Source organism: Leptopilina heterotoma, unplaced genomic scaffold (genome assembly GCF_015476425.1).
Source record: "Leptopilina heterotoma isolate Lh14 unplaced genomic scaffold, ASM1547642v1 Lhet_263, whole genome shotgun sequence".
Taxonomy (NCBI): domain Eukaryota; kingdom Metazoa; phylum Arthropoda; class Insecta; order Hymenoptera; family Figitidae; genus Leptopilina; species Leptopilina heterotoma.
Window position 1 is genome coordinate 253,222 of NW_025110973.1, and position 12,522 is coordinate 265,743.

Consider the following 12,522-nt stretch of genomic DNA (forward strand, 5'->3'; position numbering starts at 1 on the left):
TTATCAAAAATTCGAAAAAATTCAAAAATCCGATTTTCTTAAAATTCAACATTTTTTCTTCTTTTTTATGGGATTTAGCTTTATTATTTTTGTGCTTTTGGAAAATACTTTACTTATTAAATTGTCTCCACTCTTTGGTAAAAAATCTAAAATTATTAAAAATTCGAAAAATTTCAAAAATCCGTTTTTCTTAAAATTCAAAATTTTTTCTTCTGTTTTATGGGATTTAGCTTAATTATTTTTGTGCTTTTAGAAAATACTTTACTTATTAAATTGTCTCGACTCTTTGGTAAAAAATCTAAAATTATCAAAAATTCGAAAAAATTCAAAAATCCGTTTTTCTTAAAATTCAATTTTTTTTCTTCTCTTTTATGAGATTTAGCTTCATTATTTTTGTGCTTTTGGAAAATACTTTACTTATTAAATTGTCTCGACTCTTTAGTAAAAAATCTAAAATTATCGAAAATTATCAAAAATTGAAAAATCCGATTTTCTTAAAATTCAATATTTTTTCTTCTCTTTTATGGGATTTAGCTTTATTATTTTTGTGCTTTTGGAAAATACTTTACTTATTAAATTGTATCGACTCTTTGGTAAAAAATCTAAAATTATCGAAAATTATCAAAAATTCAAAAATCCGAATTTCTTAAAATTTAACATTCTATCCTCTCTTTTATGGGATTTAGCTTTATTATTTTTGTGCTTTTGGAAAATACTTTACTTATTATATTGTCTCGACTTTTTGGTAAAAAATCTAAAATTATCGAAAATTATCAAAAATTCAAAAATCCGAATTTCTTAAAATTCAACATTTTTTCTTCTCTTTTATGGGATTTAGCTTTATTATTTTTGTGCTTTTGGAAAATACTTTACTTATTAAATTGCCTCGACTCTTTGGTAAAAAATCTAAAATTATCAAAAATGCGAAAAAATTCAAAAATCCGATTTTCTTAAAATTCAACATTTTTTCTTCTTTTTTATGGGATTTAGCTTCATTATTTTTGTGCTTTTGGAAAATACTTTACATATTTATTAGTCTCGACTCTTTAGTAAAAAATTTAAAATTATCAAAAATTCGAAAAAATTCAAAAATCCGATTTTCTTAAAATTCAACATTTTTTCCTCTCTTTTATAGGATTTAGCTTTATTATTTTTGTGCTTTTGAAAAATACTTTACTTATTAAATTGTCTCGACTCTTTAGTCAAAAATCAAAAATTCGAAAAAATTCAAAAATCCGATTTTCTTAAAATTCAACATTTTTTCTTCTCTTTTATAGGATTTAGCTTCATTATTTTTGTGCTTTTGGAAAATACTTTACTTATTTAATACTCTCGACTCTTTGGTAAAAAATCTAAAATTATCGAAAATTATCAAAAATTCAAAAATCCAAATTTCTTAAAATTCAACATTTTTTCTTCTCTTTTATGGGATTTAGCTTTATTATTTTTGTGCTTTTGGAAAATACTTTACTTATTAAATTGCCTCGACTCTTTGGTAAAAAATCTAAAATTATCAAAAATGCGAAAAAATTCAAAAATCCGATTTTCTTAAAATTCAACATTTTTTCTTCTTTTTTATGGGATTTAGCTTCATTATTTTTGTGCTTTTGGAAAATACTTTACATATTTATTAGTCTCGACTCTTTAGTAAAAAATTTAAAATTATCAAAAATTCGAAAAAATTCAAAAATCCGATTTTCTTAAAATTCAACATTTTTTCCTCTCTTTTATAGGATTTAGCTTTATTATTTTTGTGCTTTTGAAAAATACTTTACTTATTAAATTGTCTCGACTCTTTAGTCAAAAATCAAAAATTCGAAAAAATTCAAAAATCCGATTTTCTTAAAATTCAACATTTTTTCTTCTCTTTTATAGGATTTAGCTTCATTATTTTTGTGCTTTTGGAAAATACTTTACTTATTTAATACTCTCGACTCTTTGGTAAAAAATCTAAAATTATCAAAAATTCGAAAAAATTCAAAAATCCGATTTTCTTAAAATTCAACATTTTTTCTTCTCTTTTATGGGATTTAGCTTTATTATTTTTGTGCTTTTGGAAAATACTTTACATATTTAATAGTCTCGACTCTTTGGTAAAAAATCTAAAATTATCAAAAATTCGAAAAAATTCAAAAATCCGATTTTCTGACAATTCAACATTTTTTCTTCTGTTTTATGGGATTTAGCTTTTATATTTTTGTGCTTTTAGAAAATACTTTACTTATTAAATTGTCTCGACTCTTTGGTAAAAAATCTAAAATTATCAAAAATTCGAAAAAATTCAAAAATCCGATTTTCTTATAATTCAACATTTTTTCTACTCTTTTATGGGATTTAGCTTTATTATTTTTGTGCTTTTGGAAAATACTTTACATATTTAATAGTCTCGACTCTTTGGTAAAAAATCTAAAATTATCAAAAATTCAAAAAAATTCAGAAATCCGATTTTCTTAAAATTCAACATTTTTTCTTCTCTTTTATGGGATTTAGCTTTATTATTTTTGTGCTTTTGGAAAATACTTTACATATTTAATAGTCTCGACTCTTTGGTAAAAAATCTAAAATTATCAAAAATTCGAAAAAATTCAAAAATCCGATTTTCTTAAAATTCAACATTTTTTCTTCTCTTTTATGGGATTTAGCTTCATTATTTTTGTGCTTTTGGAAAATACTTTACATATTTAATAGTCTCGACTCTTTGGTAAAAAGTCTAAAATTATCAAAAATTCGAAAAAATTCAAAAATCCGATTTTCTTAAAATTCAACATTTTTTCCTCTCTTTTATAGGATTTAGCTTTATTATTTTTGTGCTTTTGAAAAATACTTTACTTATTAAATTGTCTCGACTCTTTAGTCAAAAATCAAAAATTCGAAAAAATTCAAAAATCCGATTTTCTTAAAATTCAACATTTTTTCTTCTTTTTTATGGGATTTAGCTTTATTATTTTTGTGCTTTTAAAAAATACTTTACTTATTAAATTGTCTCGACTCTTTGGTAAAAAATCTAAAATTATCATAAATTCGAAAAAATTCAAAAATCCGATTTTCTTAAAATTCAACATTTTTTCTTCTCTTTTATGGGATTTAGCTTCATTATTTTTGTGCTTTTGGAAAATACTTTACATATTTAATAGTCTCGACTCTTTGGTAAAAAGTCTAAAATTATCAAAAATTCGAAAAAATTCAAAAATCCGATTTTCTTAAAATTCAACATTTTTTCCTCTCTTTTATAGGATTTAGCTTTATTATTTTTGTGCTTTTGAAAAATACTTTACTTATTAAATTGTCTCGACTCGTTAATAAAAAATCTAAAATTATCAAAATTTCAAAAAAATTCAAAAATTTGATTTTCTTAAAATTCAACATTTTTTCTTCTCTTTTATAGGATTTAGCTTTATTATTTTTGTGCTTTTGGAAAATACTTTACTTATTAAATTGTATCGACTCTTTAGTAAAAAATCTAAAATTATCGAAAATTATCAAAAATTGAAAAATCCGATTTTCTTAAAATTCAATATTTTTTTTTTTCTTTTATGGGATTTAGCTTCATTATTTTTGTGCTTTTGGATAATACATTACTTATTATATTGTCTCGACTCTTTGGTAAAAAATCTAAAATTATCGAAAATTATCAAAAATTCAAAAATCCGAATTTCTTAAAATTTAACATTCTATCCTCTCTTTTATGGGATTTAGCTTTATTATTTTTGTGCTTTTGGAAAATACTTTACTTATTATATTGTCTCGACTCTTTGGTAAAAAATCTAAAATTATCGAAAATTATCAAAAATTGAAAAATCCGATTTTCTTAAAATTCAATATTTTTTTTTTTCTTTTATGGGATTTAGCTTCATTATTTTTGTGCTTTTGGATAATACATTACTTATTATATTGTCTCGACTCTTTGGTAAAAAATCTAAAATTATCGAAAATTATCAAAAATTCAAAAATCCGAATTTCTTAAAATTTAACATTCTATCCTCTCTTTTATGGGATTTAGCTTTATTATTTTTGTGCTTTTGGAAAATACTTTACTTATTATATTGTCTCGACTCTTTGGTAAAAAATCTAAAATTATCGAAAATTATCAAAAATTCAAAAATCCGAATTTCTTAAAATTCAACATTTTTTCTTCTCTTTTATGGGATTTAGCTTTATTATTTTTGTGCTTTTGAAAAATACTTTACTTATTAAATTGTCTCGACTCTTTAGTCAAAAATCAAAAATTCGAAAAAATTCAAAAATCCGATTTTCTTAAAATTCAACATTTTTTCTTCTTTTTTATGGGATTTAGCTTTATTATTTTTGTGCTTTTAAAAAATACTTTACTTATTAAATTGTCTCGACTCTTTGGTAAAAAATCTAAAATTATCATAAATTCGAAAAAATTCAAAAATCCGATTTTCTTAAAATTCAATTTTTTTTCTTCTCTTTTATGGGATTTAGCTTCATTATTTTTGTGGTTTTGGAAAATACTTTACTTATTAAATTGTCTCGACTCGTTAATAAAAAATCTAAAATTATCAAAATTTCAAAAAAATTCAAAAATTTGATTTTCTTAAAATTCAACATTTTTTCTTCTCTTTTATAGGATTTAGCTTTATTATTTTTGTGCTTTTGGAAAATACTTTACTTATTAAATTGTATCGACTCTTTAGTAAAAAATCTAAAATTATCGAAAATTATCAAAAATTGAAAAATCCGATTTTCTTAAAATTCAATATTTTTTTTTTCTTTTATGGGATTTAGCTTCATTATTTTTGTGCTTTTGGATAATACATTACTTATTATATTGTCTCGACTCTTTGGTAAAAAATCTAAAATTATCGAAAATTATCAAAAATTCAAAAATCCGAATTTCTTAAAATTTAACATTCTATCCTCTCTTTTATGGGATTTAGCTTTATTATTTTTGTGCTTTTGGAAAATACTTTACTTATTATATTGTCTCGACTCTTTGGTAAAAAATCTAAAATTATCGAAAATTATCAAAAATTGAAAAATCCGATTTTCTTAAAATTCAATATTTTTTTTTTTCTTTTATGGGATTTAGCTTCATTATTTTTGTGCTTTTGGATAATACATTACTTATTATATTGTCTCGACTCTTTGGTAAAAAATCTAAAATTATCGAAAATTATCAAAAATTCAAAAATCCGAATTTCTTAAAATTTAACATTCTATCCTCTCTTTTATGGGATTTAGCTTTATTATTTTTGTGCTTTTGGAAAATACTTTACTTATTATATTGTCTCGACTCTTTGGTAAAAAATCTAAAATTATCGAAAATTATCAAAAATTGAAAAATCCGATTTTCTTAAAATTCAATATTTTTTTTTTTCTTTTATGGGATTTAGCTTCATTATTTTTGTGCTTTTGGATAATACATTACTTATTATATTGTCTCGACTCTTTGGTAAAAAATCTAAAATTATCGAAAATTATCAAAAATTCAAAAATCCGAATTTCTTAAAATTTAACATTCTATCCTCTCTTTTATGGGATTTAGCTTTATTATTTTTGTGCTTTTGGAAAATACTTTACTTATTATATTGTCTCGACTCTTTGGTAAAAAATCTAAAATTATCGAAAATTATCAAAAATTGAAAAATCCGATTTTCTTAAAATTCAATATTTTTTTTTTTCTTTTATGGGATTTAGCTTCATTATTTTTGTGCTTTTGGATAATACATTACTTATTATATTGTCTCGACTCTTTGGTAAAAAATCTAAAATTATCGAAAATTATCAAAAATTCAAAAATCCAAATTTCTTAAAATTCAACATTTTTTCTTCTCTTTTATGGGATTTAGCTTTATTATTTTTGTGCTTTTGGAAAATACTTTACTTATTAAATTGCCTCGACTCTTTGGTAAAAAATCTAAAATTATCAAAAATGCGAAAAAATTCAAAAATCCGATTTTCTTAAAATTCAACATTTTTTCTTCTTTTTTATGGGATTTAGCTTCATTATTTTTGTGCTTTTGGAAAATACTTTACATATTTATTAGTCTCGACTCTTTAGTAAAAAATTTAAAATTATCAAAAATTCGAAAAAATTCAAAAATCCGATTTTCTTAAAATTCAACATTTTTTCCTCTCTTTTATAGGATTTAGCTTTATTATTTTTGTGCTTTTGAAAAATACTTTACTTATTAAATTGTCTCGACTCTTTAGTCAAAAATCAAAAATTCGAAAAAATTCAAAAATCCGATTTTCTTAAAATTCAACATTTTTTCTTCTCTTTTATAGGATTTAGCTTCATTATTTTTGTGCTTTTGGAAAATACTTTACTTATTTAATACTCTCGACTCTTTGGTAAAAAATCTAAAATTATCAAAAATTCGAAAAAATTCAAAAATCCGATTTTCTTAAAATTCAACATTTTTTCTTCTCTTTTATGGGATTTAGCTTTATTATTTTTGTGCTTTTGGAAAATACTTTACATATTTAATAGTCTCGACTCTTTGGTAAAAAATCTAAAATTATCAAAAATTCGAAAAAATTCAAAAATCCGATTTTCTGACAATTCAACATTTTTTCTTCTGTTTTATGGGATTTAGCTTTTATATTTTTGTGCTTTTAGAAAATACTTTACTTATTAAATTGTCTCGACTCTTTGGTAAAAAATCTAAAATTATCAAAAATTCGAAAAAATTCAAAAATCCGATTTTCTTAAAATTCAACATTTTTTCTACTCTTTTATGGGATTTAGCTTTATTATTTTTGTGCTTTTGGAAAATACTTTACATATTTAATAGTCTCGACTCTTTGGTAAAAAATCTAAAATTATCAAAAATTCAAAAAAATTCAAAAATCCGATTTTCTTAAAATTCAACATTTTTTCCTCTCTTTTATAGGATTTAGCTTTATTATTTTTGTGCTTTTGAAAAATACTTTACTTATTAAATTGTCTCGACTCTTTAGTCAAAAATCAAAAATTCGAAAAAATTCAAAAATCCGATTTTCTTAAAATTCAACATTTTTTCTTCTTTTTTATGGGATTTAGCTTTATTATTTTTGTGCTTTTAAAAAATACTTTACTTATTAAATTGTCTCGACTCTTTGGTAAAAAATCTAAAATTATCATAAATTCGAAAAAATTCAAAAATCCGATTTTCTTAAAATTCAACATTTTTTCTTCTCTTTTATGGGATTTAGCTTCATTATTTTTGTGCTTTTGGAAAATACTTTACATATTTAATAGTCTCGACTCTTTGGTAAAAAGTCTAAAATTATCAAAAATTCGAAAAAATTCAAAAATCCGATTTTCTTAAAATTCAACATTTTTTCCTCTCTTTTATAGGATTTAGCTTTATTATTTTTGTGCTTTTGAAAAATACTTTACTTATTAAATTGTCTCGACTCGTTAATAAAAAATCTAAAATTATCAAAATTTCAAAAAAATTCAAAAATTTGATTTTCTTAAAATTCAACATTTTTTCTTCTCTTTTATAGGATTTAGCTTTATTATTTTTGTGCTTTTGGAAAATACTTTACTTATTAAATTGTATCGACTCTTTAGTAAAAAATCTAAAATTATCGAAAATTATCAAAAATTGAAAAATCCGATTTTCTTAAAATTCAATATTTTTTTTTTTCTTTTATGGGATTTAGCTTCATTATTTTTGTGCTTTTGGATAATACATTACTTATTATATTGTCTCGACTCTTTGGTAAAAAATCTAAAATTATCGAAAATTATCAAAAATTCAAAAATCCGAATTTCTTAAAATTTAACATTCTATCCTCTCTTTTATGGGATTTAGCTTTATTATTTTTGTGCTTTTGGAAAATACTTTACTTATTATATTGTCTCGACTCTTTGGTAAAAAATCTAAAATTATCGAAAATTATCAAAAATTGAAAAATCCGATTTTCTTAAAATTCAATATTTTTTTTTTTCTTTTATGGGATTTAGCTTCATTATTTTTGTGCTTTTGGATAATACATTACTTATTATATTGTCTCGACTCTTTGGTAAAAAATCTAAAATTATCGAAAATTATCAAAAATTCAAAAATCCGAATTTCTTAAAATTTAACATTCTATCCTCTCTTTTATGGGATTTAGCTTTATTATTTTTGTGCTTTTGGAAAATACTTTACTTATTATATTGTCTCGACTCTTTGGTAAAAAATCTAAAATTATCGAAAATTATCAAAAATTGAAAAATCCGATTTTCTTAAAATTCAATATTTTTTTTTTTCTTTTATGGGATTTAGCTTCATTATTTTTGTGCTTTTGGATAATACATTACTTATTATATTGTCTCGACTCTTTGGTAAAAAATCTAAAATTATCGAAAATTATCAAAAATTCAAAAATCCGAATTTCTTAAAATTTAACATTTTTTCTTCTCTTTTATGGGATTTAGCTTTATTATTTTTGTGCTTTTGGAAAATACTTTACTTATTATATTGTCTCGACTCTTTGGTAAAAAATCTAAAATTATCGAAAATTATCAAAAATTCAAAAATCCGAATTTCTTAAAATTCAACATTTTTTTTTCTCTTTTATGGGATTTAGCTTTATTATTTTTGTGCTTTTGGAAAATACTTTACTTATTAAATTGTCTCGACTCTTTGGTAAAAAATCTAAAATTCGAAAAAATTCAAAAATCCGATTTTCTTAAAATTCAACATTTTTTCTTCTCTTTTATGGGATTTAGCTTCATTATTTTTGTGCCTTTGGAAAATTCTTTACTTATTTAATACTCTCGACTCTTTGGTAAAAAATCTAAAATTATCAAAAATTCGAAAAAATTCAAAAATCCGATTTTCTTAAAATTCAACATTTTTTCCTCTCTTTTATAGGATTTAGCTTCATTATTTTTGTGCTTTTGGAAAATACTTTACTTATTAAATTGTCTCGACTCTTTGGTAAAAAATCTAAAATTATCAAAAATTCGAAAAAATTCAAAAATTTGATTTTCTTAAAATTCAACATTTTTTCCTCTCTTTTATGGGATTTAGCTTCATTATTATTTGAATTTTTATTCAAGAGAAAAAATGGAAAACTGAAAAAATTTAGAATTTTTTAAAAATTACAGGCCTTTTCCATGATTTCCCTGATTTCCAGAAGCCTTTTAAAAATTCCATACCATTTCCATGATTTCCATGATTTCCAGATTCTGCAGGAACCCTGCTTTTGTCTGACTTTCTTCTAAATTATCGAATTCAGTGATTTCTGGGGTGAATTTGGTTAAGTTGTAAAATGATTAATTTCTATTTGAATTCGTTTTTTTGAATGTAGAAAATCTGATGTTAATTTAATTCTTTTTTCGTTATGCACGGCAAAAAATATTTAGCTGGATGAACTACAGATTTCACTTTAGTAGCGAAATTATTTAGTGCTTCAATTAATACTTTCGTTATTCTAGAGAAACTTATCGCTATTTCAAGTAAAACTTTTTTCAGTGTGTAATAATTATTATTTCTTTGAAAAGTATTTAATTTAAAATGGCTTTATAAAATAAGCAATGCAAAAGATGACCCTGTGGGGATTGGCCAATAGATCTCGCATCTACGCCAATTTCTCATATAGATCTCTCACAAGTGCAATACGGGCTAGTCTTGTAGCATATATACAAGTTCCGAATTTGCTTCCCCCGTCTAGGGCAGGTCTCCCACTACGTAGCCTTACTGATGAGTCCAAGTAGTGGGGACCGGGACGAAACGATATAAAGTGGTCTTCATACCACTCTATGGATGATATACTTTTAAATCTCCATAACCCAGATACTAATTGTAATTGTTCTAGCCATAGTTTAAGTCTAGTAATGTAAATTCTATTTAAATTGAGACCATTGAGTGAAATTATTTGAATTTTAGTTAGTTAAATCTCTTTGTTAGGTTATAATAATTATTTCTTTAAAATTTTTTAAATTGTTTAAAATAAGCAGCCCCATACAACATTCCCGCGCGCTTGCGCGCGGATAGTTTGGCTAGTAGTTTAATAATTACACATAAATTAATAAACAAAAATGTTGAAAAAATGATATTTTCCACAATTTTTGATTTTTCAAATACCAATAATTTCATAATTTCTGCCCGAATCAGGTTTAAAAATAGGTCAATCGAAGCGTTTTTTAATGCTCTTTAAGTTGGTGATAATTTTTTGAAGTTACTTTTACATAATTTAAAAAATTTTTTATAAAAGTCTTATTTTTCAAAATTTTAGATTTTTAAAAGTTTAATATCTTCGGTTAATATGGACGAAAAATGTTCAATTGGGGCTCAAAAGATGCGTGTGAAAAAACTCTACAAAACTAAAGAAAAAGGTTTATAAGTGTCCTAACATTTTTTTAAGTTATGTCCAAAAAACTTTTTTTTACTAAATGAAAAAAGCAAAAAAAAAATAGTTAAACTTCATGAATCGGGCTGAAAATACTCTCATTCTATGTCCCCCGGGGAGACCTACAATTTAAAAAAAAATTGAGGCCTTTAGCTCTTTCCCGTTCTTAAATATTGAGGCAAATGTAATGTTAGTACACACACACACACACACAAACATCGGGACAAATTTTTAAAATCCGTTTTTTGGACTTTGGAGTTTAAAATACGTCGAAATTTTTTTTTATTTATTTAGAACATTTATACGGGGAGTTCCTGTGCATATATAAAGTACTAAAGTATTAGGCATAATAAAAAAAAATTTATAAATATGTCAAAAAATGACAATCCAAAATTTTGCTAATACAAAGCTTCCTTTATGAGGAAGCAAAATGAAAATTAGTTTCTAATTTTTTAAATTCAAAATAATTGAATTCCTGTGATAAATATATTATTATTTACGAAATTAATTGAATTTTGCAATGAATTTTATTAAAATTCCTGAAAATAATTGAATTTTGTCGAAGAATTTTATTAAAAATTTTGAAAATAATTGAATTGAATAAAATTTTTTAAAATAATTGAATTCCTGTGATGAATAATTATACTATTATTTACGAAATTAATTGAATTTCGCAATGAATTTTATTAAAATTCCTAGAAATAACTGAAATTTTGCTATGAAAAAAAAAAAAAAATTTTTTATTAAAAATTTTGAAAATAATTGAATTTAATAAAATTTTGGAAAATAATTGAATTTTATTTAAATTTTTGAAAATAATTAAATTCTTGTGATGAATATTATTATTTATCATTAAATTAAGAAATTTTTTGAAAATAATTAAAATTTTGCCATAAATTTTATTAAAAATTTTTGAAAATAAATTGAATTTTATTACTTTTTAAAATAATTGAATTCCTGTGATGAATAAACTATTATTTACGAAATTAGTTGAATTTTGCAATTAATTTTATAAAAATTCCTTAAAATAATTGAAATTTTGCTATGAATTTTAGTAATAATTTTGAAAATAATTGAATTTAATAAAATTTTTAAAAATAATTGAATTTAATAAAATTTTTGAAAATAATTGAATTCTTGTGATGAATATTATTATTTATCATTGAATTAAGAAATTTTTTGAAAATAATTAAAATTTTGCCATGAATTTTATTAAAAATTTTTGAAAATAATTGAATTTTATTTTCTTTGCAAAATAATTGAATTCCTGTGATGAAAATACTATTATTTAGGAAATTTATTGAATTTTGCAATTAATTTTATTAAAATTCCTGAAAATATTTAAATTTTGTCGAAGAATTTTGCTATTTATTTATAAAGCAATAATTTCAAGTATTAATATTTATAATTTTTGAAAATCAACTTTTGAAGAATTTTAATTGTAAATTTTGAAAATAATTGAAATATCAAAAATTTTGATGAAAAATCTTTAAAGGTAAATTCAAAAATGAAAATTAATGAAAATTAGTTTCTAATTTTTTAAAATTCAATATTTTCAGAATTTTTAATGACATATTTTCAAAAATTTAAATACATACAAAAATAATAACATTTTTGAATTATTTTTAACATTTTGGAGAAAAAAATAATGTTCAAAATATTTAATTAAAATTCATCTAAAAATTAATTAGTTTTTAAAATAATAAAAAAACTCTTTTAAGAAATTCGATTGTTTTCGAAAAATTACATTAAAATATTTTTAAAAACTTCTTAATTCTTAGAATTTTTTCATCATAATTTTTTAAGATTTTTAATTATTATAAAAAATTGAATTTTCGTATTTAAATAATTTAATTCTCGAAGATTTTTTAAAGAAGAACTTATTTCTATAGGTAAATATTACGTAAATAATTTTGAAAAACAATTATTTAAAATTCATAATTATCATATTTTGTTTTTAAATGTATTATTTATTTTTGTAACAATGCGTATATAAAATAAAACTTTACAAATAAAACTCTTATAAACATTTCGTTAAAAAAAAAAAAAAAAAGAAAATACGTTTTTCCCCCAATGATGCACGTGAATTCAGATATTCAGATGCACAGAATCATTGAAATAGAATAAAATTTACATAAAATTTTTACAAGAAAAAAACAAATTTTTTTTTCACTAAAAAATTCCTTACAGGATGCTGAATGTTTTGTTCCTATAAAAAAAAAAGAT